Source organism: Marmota flaviventris, chromosome 2 (assembly GCF_047511675.1).
Source record: "Marmota flaviventris isolate mMarFla1 chromosome 2, mMarFla1.hap1, whole genome shotgun sequence".
Taxonomy (NCBI): Eukaryota; Metazoa; Chordata; class Mammalia; order Rodentia; family Sciuridae; genus Marmota; species Marmota flaviventris.
The window spans coordinates 141,814,626-141,828,679 of NC_092499.1; the positions used below are offsets into that span (position 1 = coordinate 141,814,626).

General features: G+C 39.0%; 1 long non-coding RNA gene across 2 annotated transcripts in view; it reads right to left on the reverse strand.

The window, feature by feature from the left end:
- Positions 1-390: 390 nt before the first annotated feature.
- Positions 391-14,054, reverse strand: part of LOC139704745 (uncharacterized) — a 94,131-nt gene continuing 80,467 nt past the window's right edge. Inside the window, exons 3-6 of one of the 2 annotated variants that reach the window (XR_011706722.1) lie at positions 4,422-4,608; positions 3,556-3,646; positions 813-958; positions 391-526 (exon numbers count right to left, since the gene is read on the reverse strand). This is a non-coding gene — a long non-coding RNA (uncharacterized lncRNA). Of the gene's footprint in view, positions 527-812; positions 963-3,555; positions 3,647-4,421; positions 4,609-14,054 lie in introns of both variants that reach the window. The other variant, XR_011706721.1, reaches the window with a different exon arrangement.

Sequence of the window (14,054 nt, forward strand, 5' to 3'; positions counted from 1 at the left end):
GAAGTTAACACATGCAAAGTGCTCAGAACAGTGCCAGGAAGCTGTATGTGCTCAATAAGGGTAAGTGCTTATCAGTTTTATCCACCTACCTGCTTGTTACACTAAAGTGCTATTTTATTGCTTTCTTTGGAAAGTGAGGTTTGAAAGTTTCCCTTCCTTGGTGTGGTAGGAGGAACATGATTTTTTAAAAGTGTATGATTTTTCTCCAACATTGTAGAATTCTTGAAAGTTTTGGTTTTCTAGTCTGCTAATCTGGACTAAGAGACCCTAAAAGAGGATTGAACAAGATAAATGCTTGACCAGTTCTTCTTAGGGACATCCAAAGAGCTTACATTATGGAGTGTTAGGCAGTTTTCTGTAAATGTAACAAAATACCTGAGACAATCAATGTAAAAAGAAGAAAGGTTTATTTTGGCTCATGGTTTTGGAGGTTTCAGTCCATGGTTGGTTGGTGTCATTGCATTTTGGCCTGTGGCAAGGCCACATGCATATCATAGCAGGGGTGCACAGTAGAGGAGGTCAATTCCTGTAATGAAAGTCAGGAAGCAGAGAGAGAGGAAGGGACTGGGTTTCCAATATCTTTTAGAGCATGACCCCATTGACGTAACTTCCTCCTACTAGGTCCCACTTCCTAAAGGTTCCACCACCTCTCATTAGTGCCTTGGACTGGGGAACAAGCCTTCGACACATAGGCTTTTGGGGGATACTTATCCAAATCACAGCAATCACTGTGGCAGACTCTGTCCCCCGACTGTGAGCCATTTTCAGAGGTTTATTCAGCACTTGGCATAAAGGGAGAATCAAGTCAATACCTTTCTGCTGAAGTCATGCCACCTGGCAGGATCCTCATCTGGTATTAGCGATCAATGAATTGCGGTTTCGTTCCTAGGTTACTGAGTCAATTAGTAGCGGAGGAGGGCTAATCTTGACATTTTTTTCTTTAAACCGATTAGTAAATCTGCCTTACAAGGAAGATTATTGAGAAAATGATTATAAAATGCCTTCAGTTCATGAGCAAAAATAGCACTTAAATAGAGGTTACATTACACAGTTGAGCTACCTGTTTTCCAAATTAGGCTTTCAGTAAAACATCCATTGTATTTCCTTTTCAGTCTTCAGTTTCAATACATTTTAGACAAGGTAGGAGCTTTCAGGACACTGCCATCAATATTTCTCAGTGAGAATCCGGACTCTTCTGTAATTAAATTGCCTTCTCATGCTAATTTGTGTGCCTCCCTCTAATCTCCCTTTCCTCCAATTAAAAACATCACTCATTGACAATGCTTAAATAAAATTCAAAGCCAAGGTGAAGAAGTGAAAAGGGACAGAGCACAGAAGCATTCCAACTGGACTCTTTGCATAGTTAAGATATTTTCTTCCTTTACGTCTCAGCACATGGTCACTTGGGATACAGCTGAACTCTGGGAAAGTATATGACGGAAAACTCTTTTACATTGGCACCGGTCACTTATACATCTTGAAAACATTTTTTAAAATTGGAAAAAGAGGAACAGGAAGTGGCACGTGCCTGTAATCTCAGTGACTTGGCAGGATGAGGCAGGAGGCTCATGAGTTCAAAGCCAGCCTCTGCAACTTAGGAAGGCTTTAAGCAGCTTATCAAGATCTAGTCTCAAAATTAAAACTTAAAAAGGTCTGGGGATGTGGTTCAGTGGTTAGGTACCCCTGGGCTACATCCCTGGTACAAAAACAAAACAATACTGGAAAAAAAAGTATAAATAGTACGGTTTCTCATCACAAACTTGTGGTCTAAAGCACTTCATCTCAAATAAAACAGACTTTCCTCAGCAACTCAGTACAGAGATGAGATAATCCTTGGCTGATTACTGTATATCCTGTTTTAGTCAGCTTTTATGGGGGGCTACCACCAAAAGACCTGACAAAAACAATTTTAAGGAGGAAATGTTTATTTGGGGCTCATGGTTTCAGAGGTTTAAGTCAATAAATGGCCTACTCCATTCCTTTGGGCTCAAGGTGAGGTAGAACATCATGGTAGAGGAAATCAGCTGGGGACGTGGCCACCAGGAAACAGAGAGAGACAGAGAGCTCCACTCTTCAGGGACAAAATATGTACTCCAAAGGCATAGCCTCAGTGACCCACCTCCTCCAGCTCCACCCTACCTGCCTCCACTTACCATTAGTAATCCCTATCAGGGGATTAGTTCAGAGATTGTACTAAGGTCCTCATAACCCAATCATTTCACTCTAAGCTTTCTTTCATTGTCTCACACTTGAGCTTTGGGGGGACATTAATTTCTAAACCACAACATATCCCATTGATGTTACAGAACCAGAAGAAGTAGAATCCACTAGAATAGTAACACAAAATATAAACCCTCACATCTTCTCATATGATTTTAGAAACTCAAACACCTAACTCCAAAATAATGAAATAATTGTTTACATTCAAAACTTAAGATGGAAGGGGATAGGAAGAGGAAACGCTTTCCAAATTGTTTTGAAATAGCATGATGTCTCATGCTTTTGATTGAGATTTTAAATGTTGGTAAATCCTAGGCAATTGATTCTTATCTGCCTTCTCCATCCTTTGGTTTATTTTCCCACCCTGACCCTCTCAGTTATTCTGTTTCCCCTATAATGAAGACAGACTTCCTAATTCTTTCATTAATGTCGGCCTCTCAAGTCTGATTTAGGCAGAATGGCTGTTGTAATATGCACAATTTAATCGGGAAGGGAAATAGCTAATTATACATGTTATCAAAGGAAGCCAGGAAGTGCCTGGAGAAAAGGTACATTTGTATATTTCAGAATCCCATATTGTAGCACAGAGTCTCAGGCCTATGACGATGAACTGTATGGCTAATGTCAGAGTCTTGCCCCAGCCAGAAAACCTTCTATAGCCAGTCCCCCGACTTTCGCTTGCCTTGCATTTGTTGTGGATGAGATAGGAAATGGGTCCCAAGAAATCACAAAGGGCACTCAACTATTCCAGTTAGTTCCCAAATTGTCACGACTTCTGAAAAAAAGTAATGACACAAGTCCTTATATTGACATGATATAAGGAGGACTGTGTAATCATGGAACCAGCTGGAACTCTTAACAGTACCCATGATGTTGGCCAAAGGAAGAGCCAACTCCAGGCTGGCATTCTACATTCTTACCCTCTCTCTGCCCTCCCACTAAAGTTCTCTCATATCCTCTCTTCACACTCTTGGCTAAATCCTCTTACTAGATATGAGGCATCATTGGACATTAAGGACGCCTTAGCCATTAAGGATGCCTGAGGCTGGAGTTCATTAATTTATAATGGAGCATACAACTAGTAATGGCAGAACTGCATTGATTGATTTTTTTTCTCTCTAATAAGTGTCAGCAGTTTTAAAAGTTATCATTATTTTCAACATTAGCCAAAACTTGTTTTAGGAGGACAGAATCACAATCAACAGACCAGCCTGAGCTAGTCATCCTGTGTCAAGGGTGAATCGATGCCGACAGGGGGAAGAGCAGGAGCTCAGAAGCAACAAGGTCCATTTGAGTGAGGTGACTGGAGGACAGCAGAACAGACACCAGACTTACCTTTTTCTTGGTGGTAGATACTGTGCATGGGTGTCTCCTCCTGTTTGTAGCTACTTCATACTTCTGCAAGGGAAGCCAGTGGTTGCTAGAGCTATGGAAGATGTAAACAGCTGGTGTGTTAAACTCAGAGTACTTCAGTAGAATAAAATTTCCAGAAAAACCCAATTATACTGACTTTTTTTTTTTGGTGCTGGGGTTTGAACCCAGGGCCTAGTGCATGTGAGGCAAGCACTCTACAAACTGAGCTATTTCCCCAGCCCCCTTTCCTTTACTTTATCATTGCCTCATGAAATCCACAGCTGTCTTCTATTCTAATAAATGGAAAACATTATTTTCCATTTATTCTGCTCTTTCTTAGTTCACCAAGTGGTAGAACCAAGGTGGTGATATAAAATAGAGGAGTGATGACCCCTATCCAAGGTTGTTGGCATCCTTCTTAAGATTTTCTCCACCTGACAGCTGCTTAACGATTATTATTCCCATTTCTGGTGTTTGAAATTTTACCATGAGCTTAACTCCTCAAGCATAAGCATCAAAAGGCTTTTTGTAGCATGGTGGATGAAAAGGGAAGAGGGTGACAAAACCCATAAAGGGCACTCAACTATTCTAGTTAGGCTCATCCATCTGTAAAGCACACTTCTGGGCACACATGGACCAGCAGAGCCTGGAAATTTAGATCTAGGATTGCATTGTGGTTTCATCATAGAATAGTGGGAACCTGCTGTTTATTTTACCTCTTGGTACCAACTCATTGTCCTCATTTGTAAAATAGGGATGATGATACATTAGAGTTCCCGACACGTGAAGTTGCTTAATGAATCTCAACTATTGTCAACATATGTGCAAAATGAGATAAAGATACTTACTGTAGTGATGAATACTACTGGATAAAGTAGGACACTCTAAGTCTTGTGGCTTAACACAAGGAAAACTTATTTCTTATGTCGTAGTCCAGTACCAGTGTGGGGGAAGGGCTCTGTTCCACTCGGTCATTCAAGGATCCAGGCAACTTACAGTGTGTGTCTCCACCATCTTCTAGAACGTCACCATTCTCTGAATTTAAACCAAAGATTGGGAAACATGGCCAGAAAAAGAGACAGGACAGGTCAAAAGCAATCCAGCCTTGAGCACCTTTGCTCAGAGGTGACAACCCTCAGTGCTGCAGGAGTTCTCTTGCCTCATCACCCCTACGTGCAAGGAGGCTGGAGAGGTATCTAGTGGTATGCCTAGGAAGAGAAGGAGAATACAGATTCTGTAAAGCTTCTGCAGTCTCAACTAAATGCATCTTGAAGAATTGTGCTGAGAAGTAGACTAAATGCCTTGTGTTAAACACACTAGATGACATCCTGTCCAAGTGTCAGCCTCCATGAACGGAGCCTTGGCTGCTATTATCCTCAAATCTCGGGGCCAAGGAAGTGAGGTGTTTACAGCACATTGGGCAAGAAGAGCAAAGTTTCAAGCTACCCTTTTAGTTTATACTGATCTTAAAGTCTTCACAGACCCCAGGGTGGGACAAGCTTTCTGCTCCTTTTTATAGTGGGCATCCAGAGACCAGAGACCCAGCAAAACAATGTCAAGGCTGCCTCAGAGCTTCCGGGCTCTTAGAGAAGAGAAACAACCAAACAAAATAAAGAAAAACAATACTGATGTGCACTGTAAGGTCTAAGGGAGTTCCAAATGCTAACATTTTTTTTTTGTATTATGAAAATATTTCATCCAGTTTCTCCTGCTTTCTGGCTATGAAACCTTGACACATTTTTTGAATTCCTGAAGTTTCCACTTTGCCACTTGTAAAGAGAGGGTGATGGTGGTTGTAAGGATGAAATGAGTAGAAGGAACTATTGGTGAGCAGCAACAATCTGTCAATCTTAGATGCAGGGCTGTCCTCCCCCTCCTTCTCTTTCTCCTTCTCATTTTTCTATTCCTAACCTGATTATTATCCTGTTACCATCTATGCATGAAATTGATGCCTACATTAAGTATGCATTGTACATGCTCCAAGTCCCCTTGTGGGAACTGGAAACCAAACATAGTACTGAATTGTAGACATACCATGACTTTTCCTATGCACATACATCTATGGAAAAGCTTGATTTATAAATCAGGCTCAAAAAGACACCAACAATAACTAATAACAGAATAGAACAATTATAAGCAACATTCTGCAATAAAACTATGGGAAACCATGGAAAGTGAAACCTCAGCTAAAAGGAGACTATGGTAATTACCTCAGTGATTTTTCTCTTTGGCCATTTTATAATATGGGTGTATCTTTGCTAGCTGATGTGGTCGGAAAAGCCTGAACTGGCTCCAGGGAAGGCTCATTCAACACTGGTTCTGGCCTGTGCTAACTGTGGTGGACCCTCCCGCAATTCTCTTTTTGTATTTCCTCATCAGCAAAAAACCCTCATAATAACATTCATTCCTAGCAATAAAGGGGTGTGAAGATTTGTGGTGAATCATTTGTTGCTGCACTTGGGATAAAGAAGAATGCTAATCTCCTTGCCCTTTATGAATTTTTAGGTGCCCTAAAAATATAGTCAGTGGCAAAATCCTAGAACCTCAGAGGAATTAAGAAACAGAATAAATTGAAATTTTTATTGATCAATGCAGTTCCATGGTGTTTTATCTGCCTTTATTTTAAGCCAAGTAATTAAATATGAATGGTCCAGGAAACGCTTGGAACATATGCAATGCATGTAATTCCTGGTTGACCCAGTGAAAGAGAAATGAGGAATGAATGAATAAATGAATGAATGAATGAATGTAGCTCTTGATATTGTGAACAAATATGGCACATGGTGACAAATCACAAGTTATCAAGAAAACTAAATAATTACACTTATTTTCTTTATTCTGAATTTCTAATCCTTTTCTTGAACAATAATTTACCTCCTGCAAAACACAAATTGATTTATTCAGTGTATTTTTACCATGGTAAAATATATATAGAATACAATTTGCCATTTCAACCATTATATATATATATATATATAATTTATATATGACAGTGGAATGCATTACAATTCTTATTACACATATACAGCACAATTTTTCATATCTCTGGTTATATACAAAGTATATTCATACCAATTCATGTCGTTATGCAGGTACTTTAGATAATAATCATCACATTCCACCATCATTTATAACCCCATGCCTCCTCCCTTTCCCTCCAACCCCTCTGCCCTATCTAGAGTTTATCTATTCCTCCCATGTTCCCTCTCCCTATCTCACTATGAATCAGCCTCCTTATATCAAAGAGAACATTCAGCATTTGTTTTTTTGGGATTGGCTAACTTCACTTAGCATTATCTTCTCTAACTCCATCCATTTACCTGCAAATGCCATGATTTTATTCTCTTTTATTGCTGAGTAATATTCAATTGTGTATATATGCCACATTTTTTCATTCATCTACTGAAGGGCATCTAGGTTAGTTCCACAGTTTAGCTATTGTGAATTGTGCTGCTATAAACATTGATGTGGCTGTGTCGCTGTAGTATGCTGTTTTTAAGTCCTTTGAGTATAGACCGAGGACAGGGATAGATGGGTCAAATGTTGGTTCCATTCCCAATTTTCCAAGAAATCTCCATACTGCTTTCCATATTGGCTGCACCAATTTGCAGTCCCACCAGCAATGTATGAGTGGCCTTTTTCCCCACATCCTCACCAACACTTATTGTTGTTTGTCTTCATAATAGTTGCCATTCTGACTGAAGTGAGAAGAAGTCTCAGAGTGGTTGGTTTGTTTGTTTTTAAAGATAGAGAGAGAGAAGAGAGAGAGAAAGAGAGAGAGAGAGAGAGAGAGAGAATTTTTTTAATATTTATTTTTCAGTTTTCGGTGGACACAACATCTTTATTTATTTTATTTTTATGTGGTGCTGAGAATCGAACCCAGCGCCCCGTGCATGCCAGGCAAGCATGTTACCTCTTGAGCCACATCCCCAGCTCAACAGAGTGGTTTTGATTTGCATTTCTCTAATTGCTAGTGATGATGAACATTTTTTCATATATTTGTTGATTGATTGTATATCATCTTCTGAGAAGTGTCTGTTCAACCATTTTTAATTTAGCAATTTAGTGACATTAAGTATCCTCACAATGTTGTACAATCATCATCATTATTTCTAAAACTGCGTCTTCCTAAATAGAAACTCTGTACCTATTAAGCACAAGTTCTCCATTTCCCCCTTCTCCCTCCTCTGGTAATATCCAATTTGCTTCCTGCCTCTATATAATTTACCTTGTTGAGATATATCATGAAAGTAGAACTGTAAAGTCTATTTCTGGCTGGTATATTTCACTTAGCATAATCTTTTTAGGGTTCTCCTATGTTGTAGCTTCTGTCAAAACGTCATTCCTCTTTATGGCCAAATAATACTTTATTATATGTATTACATTCTGTTCCATTCATCTGTTGGTGGACACTGGGTTGCTTCTATCTTTCAGCTGTTGTGAATAATGCTATAATGAACATTGGTATAAAAAATATCTTTTGGGTCCTTGTTTTTAGTTCTTTGTGGTTCACTTCTACCTAGAGGTGAAATTGCTAGATCATATGGTTACTTTGCTTATCTTTTTTGAGAACCTGGCTATTATCATTTGGATCTGGAATGTTCTAGAAAGGCTCATGTGTCCCTGGTGCAGCAATGTTCAGAGTGGGGCTTTTGGAAAGCCACTGGACATTAATGAGTTCCTAGCTGAATGGGCTATTAAGGAGGAGAGGCACAGTAGGAGATAGTAAGTCACTGGAGGTATAGCTTCAAATGATATATTTGGTCCCTGGACTCTTCTTCTTTCTCTCCATGTGCTTCCCAGCTGCCATGAAATGAGTAGCTCTGCTCTACCACATGCTCCCCACCATGACATTCTGCCTTGCCAAAGGCCAAAGCAATGGGGCCAAGTTACCATCAAACTAAAACCTTCAAAACCATGAGCCAAAACAAAACATTTCTCCTCTAAGTTGATTTTCTCAGGTATTTTGTAACAGTGACAAAAGCTGACTAACACATTGGCAAACTGTCTTCCCTAATGGCCGCACCATTTTATATTCCCACAATGTACTCCGATTCTCCACATCCCTGTTAACATGTCACTATTCACAGATTTTTTTTATAGTCACACTTTTAGTGTAAATGCAATTTCATTGCAGTTTCAATTCGCTTTTCTCCAATGACTAATGACATTAAACATTATTTTGTGTGGTATTTGTATATCTTCTTCAGAGAAATTTGTGTTCAACTTCTTTACTCATTTCTAGTTTGGGTCATTTATTTTTATTTTTTGTTATTGAAGGCAATTTGGTTTAAAATAAGTTTTCAGTGCATGGTAACTGGTTCTAAATGAAGTATATCATCAAACATTTAAGTTGTTTACTAATCTGTCAAATTTAGAGTGACAGATGTTCAAACTCTTTGTAGCTTTGTCAAATTTTGATTTTTCTATTAGTTTTGCTTTACACGTTTTGATGCCAGGAGGTTTGATACTTCAGTGTTCATTGTTGATTTGATTTCTTGGTGTACTAATCTATCATTTTATCAATATAAAATATTACTTTTTTCCCTTTTAAACTGAGTTTGCTTAAACTTTCCTTTTCCTATAACTGTATCTTGATTTTTGTGTATATTTGTTTGGTATATTTTGGCAAACCTTTCTTCTCAAAGTTTGTGTTGTTTTACTTTATGTATATCTCCATGCACAGTTTATAAATAGGATTTTAAATTGTTATCTAATCCAAGAGAACTTTTTTTTTACCCTTCCCTGTTGCCATCATTGATGTATTTGGCAGTAATTCCTGCCATTTGAAATGTTTTATTTCTGAAGTCTTATATTTCTTCCTCTTTCTACTTCTTTGTTAAATGCTTAAGTTTTCTGTTTTAGTTTTTCTCTCTTTTGCAGCTTTTAAAGTTAACATCTCATTTCTTTTTATTCTGCTAGGGGTTACCCTAATTTGTTTACAAACTCAAGATGAGGAACTTATTTGGGAGTGATGATTTCCAGTTTGAAGGAGTTAGAAATGGTGTTTGTCACTGACTTCCCTGTGTGTGTGTTATCTGTCATCTCAAGATCTTAACTGACATTGTTCCCTCTCCTGGGAAGTGGGACGTATTCCCCTGATTGCAAACTGGCACCTAACCATCCTTTAGCCTCGGCTTACATATTCCTTCCTTGGGGAGCCTTTCCTGGCTCTGAAGGCTCAGCAAAGTATCTCCTATGTCCTCCCAGAGTGCTCTGTCCTTAGCCCATTGCAGCAGGTGGCTCAGTGATCCATAGCTGGTTCTCCCTTGCTGTTCCTGAGGCAGAGGATACTATGCCTTGTTTGCAGATCCATCTCAGCATCTTGCTGCATTGCATGGAAAGCCCATCAGTGTGCATTTTAAACTTATCCCCTGTGCAGTACTGTTTTGAGGGCTGGAGTCAAGGACTCGCCCTAACAAGGTGAATTTGGTAGAGATAGCTGGAGTTCAACCCTTGGGCAATATTTCTATATTTCAGAGAAAGACAGTTTTACTAAAGGAATGTTATTTCAGTTCCTCCCAGGTTTATCATGCCCTAACTAGTGAGTCTGCATTGCTCTTGGTCCATTTGTAGATAATTGCTGAAGGCAAATTAGAAAATAGCTAACTCCCAGGCCTGCCTGGCCCCAGGCCAGCATGAAAGACCTGGGGGAGAAAACCTGCCTCTGTCTTCCTACTGCAGCTAAGTGCTATGGCTTAAGCTCAGTGAAGGCATCTAAATTTCCAGAAAGTACATCTGGGGTCAGACATCATGTGGCTGTTCATCCTCACCAATCTCTGACATAGACAAAGCGTGTTCACATGCTGTAGTCCTCCTGCCTGTCCTTAGTCACCTCCTGCACTGAGAGGTAGAGCAGGACACCTGGGGGATGGGTTGTGGGAAGATCTGGGCTCTGCTTCACGTGTGCAGCCATCTGAGAGCCACACTCCCAGTTACCTAACCACAGCGATAAAGAGAATGTGTGGCAGGGATCAGTGGACATCCTATGGATGATTCTTACACTGAGAGTTCTACTTATGCTTCAAAAGTGCCACAGAGACTGTGTATAGGTAGGTGAAGGTGAAGGTGGACCTACAGGAGAAGCCAGGGGCATTAAAGATAATCTCACCTGCTTCAAAAAATCACTAGTGAAATTCTAATTTACACCAGAAAACTTAATGTCTTTTCCTGGTTTGAAAGCCTTTTGCTACCTATGTGTTCTTTTTGTTAAAAAATAAAAATGAAAAATAAAAATGAAAAAATTTTTAAAAATGTGACTAAAGTGGTTAATTAATTCCCAGTGTTGGAAATTATGGTGTTTATATTCAGAACTACTGTCTTTTCAATATTAGGTTTGGAGCTTGTTGGGTGTAATTAACTACCAGTGTAGTGTAGTACTTTTGTATTTTCTTTTAATTCCAGATCCTAGAATCAGATTATTTTACCTCTTTGGGAAAATTTTATTTGTGTAGGAATACTGGTTTCAGTCCCCTTCCCTTCACTCCGATGGTGAAGAGTGGGGTTCATTCTAGGTCAAACACAGGACACCTGATGCTGGACAGGTGAGAGGGACAGCAATTTGCTAGTCACATACATTCACAGCCTAGCGAGAGACACGCTATGCCATGTGGGGTCACATTGGGGTTGCACTCAGGAACAGAAGGAATAAAGGATTATGGGAAGCAGGATTTGTAGTATCAAAAGGGTGGATGGAGGAGCCACAGGTTCCCAAGGGAGGCTGGATTGGCTTATTTGAATAATTCCTCAGGCTGGCAGAGAACTAGGACCCTACTAAAGGATAAGCAGGAACTGTGCTTGCTGTCTATGATAAGGAGCATTTGGCTGGAAGACTTTCCCACAAGTACAGAGTAGGGAGGGGAACTTGCTATTAGACCATTCAGGGCATTCCTAATTTTAGCAGATGACATGCAGTATATATCACAGAGTCTTACTTTCAGGTGTTACACCACAGTATAGCACAACTGTGCAACTCCAGAAAACGTGATTACCCCCTTGTTCTATGAGGTAGAACCCAGGCAGTCTTAAGCATCCTAACTGCAGAACATAGAGGCAGGAGGATTGAAATTTTGAGGCTAGCCTAAGCGATTTAACAAAATACCGTTTCAAAATAAACTTTTAAAAAAGTGCTAGGGATGTAGCTCAATGAGAAAATGTTTATCTAGCATGGGAGAGGCTCTGTATTCTGAAAAAAAAATTGAAAAAGAGATGTAAATTCTTGCTCTCCCTCCAGGAAACACTGCATTCAAATCACAAGAAAAGGCGTAGGAATCTGAGTTTCAATAAGCCTTTCCAACAATTCTCATACTTGCTAAAGATTGCAAATTGCTTTGGAGGACATTGTGATTGATAGTTGTTCTCAATCTAAGTTATGCAGAAAGAAGAGAGTAGTTAGGAGAAAAAAGGTGGCCAAACAATTCTTCATTTCCCATACCTCACCCACTGGTAGATTTTAAGCCTGTTCTTTTAAGTAAAATCCTTCGTGATGGAAAGTGTAAATATGAAATATAATATAAATATGAATGGAAACTCTATTGGCAGTATGGTTGCAAAGTGGTAGGAAAAGAAGTGAGATTAAATTTCAAGGAAAACATTTTTTTTTCATAAAAGAAATCAAACTGATGATACCAAAGTAGAGGAAGAGAGATAAAGCAAATACAATAAAATAAGGGCAGTTTGTTTTAAGCTGATAAGTCTAACCTGTTGAGCATTTCTGCCTGAGGAAGAATACCACCATGGCTGTCTTAGCAGTGACTAAAATGGGAGAAACTACAGGAAGTAAAGTAGTCTCTCCTGACCCATGGGTTCTCCTTCCATAGTTTTAGTTAGCTGAGGTCAACTACAATCCAAAAATATTAAACGGAAAACCAAATAAATAAGCAAAACAATTTTAAGTTTTAGATTGTATTCTATTCTGAGTACTGCAATGATCCTGTCTGCTCTGACCTGCCTTGGATGTGAATCATTCTTTTGTCCAGAGATTCCATGTTGGATATGCTACACACACATTTGTCACTCAGCAGCCTCGGTCATCAGATTGACTGTTGCAGTATTATAGCACTTGTGTAGTCGTGACCCTTATTTCATTTAATGATGGTCCCAAAGTACAAAAGCAGTGAGCAGTGATGCTGGCAATTGGGAGATGCTAAAGAGAAGCCATAAATTATTTCCTTTAAGTGATAAAATGAAAGTTTATCGTAGATATGTATGCATAGGAAAATGCATAGTTTGAGTGTGTGTGTGTGTGTGTATGTATTTTTTAAGGTTTTTTTTTTTTTTTAGTTTCAGACACCCATTGTGGTCTTGGAATATATCCTTTGGGATACATCTTTGGATAAGATGAGCCTACTATACTTTTAGGTTTATAGAGCCTGTGCTTGATACTATTAAAGTAGGTTTGGGGACAGAGAACTGGTTGGAACTAGCATTGTTTAATGACAACAATTTTCTTTGAACTGGTAGGCACAGCATGGTGATCTGAAGTGAACATGTTGTAAGTCTTGGTAAGAAATACAAATAAAATTCAGGAACTCGTTTACAAAAGGTTCCCTAATATTTTAGATCACCTAGTTTTATTTTAAAAATAGATCTTCAAATGTTCAAACATTTCTAAAACCCGATTTATGATGAGCATCAAAGAGCACAACTGTGATGATGACATACTTTTCAATTCAATATCAGCTTTGTCCCCCAAATCCCATAGTTTTGTTACCTTGAATATATATAAACAATTTATAAATTTTGTGAACTCTGGTTTGCTTTGAATTGATAGAATATTGCAATTTATTTGGAAGCAATTATGCATTATTTTGTCCCAGGCAATTCAAGAATAGTTATGTTCATAGGTATCTGAAATGAGGACAGTATTTTTTCATGATGCTAATTTGTATTTGTATCATGTTTTAGTCAACTTTGCATCACTGAGACCAAAAGACCCAACAGGAAGAAAGAACCTAGAGGAGGAAAATTTATTTTGGATCACAGTTTCAAAGGTTATTCCATGGTCAACCGATTGCATTGCTTTGGGCTGGGGGTGAGGCAGAGCCCTTCCTGGGTGGAAGGGCATAGCAGAGGAGAGCTTCTCAGTTCAAGAAGGCCAGGAAACAGAGAGAGAGAGAGAAAACACTTGAGGGCAAGGAGCTAGGAATGACATAGTCCCCAAGGGCGTGCCTGCACTGACCTTCTTCCTCTAGCTAAACCCTATGTGCCTACAGTTACCACCTGTTAATCCATTCAAATTATTAATCAATCAAATGGAGCAATCACCGAAGAGGTTACAACTCTCATAATATTGGAATTTTTCCCTCTGAAGATTCCTGCATTGAGCTTTTTGAGGACACCACATATTCAAACCATAAAATATTATTGTCTCAAAAACAAATAACTACCTTCAATATTGAACTTTTGAAGTTGGTATTTCATTTTCAATAATGTCTGATGTAGTGTTTTTGATAATATGAGGTTTAAAAAGTTGTGCTATG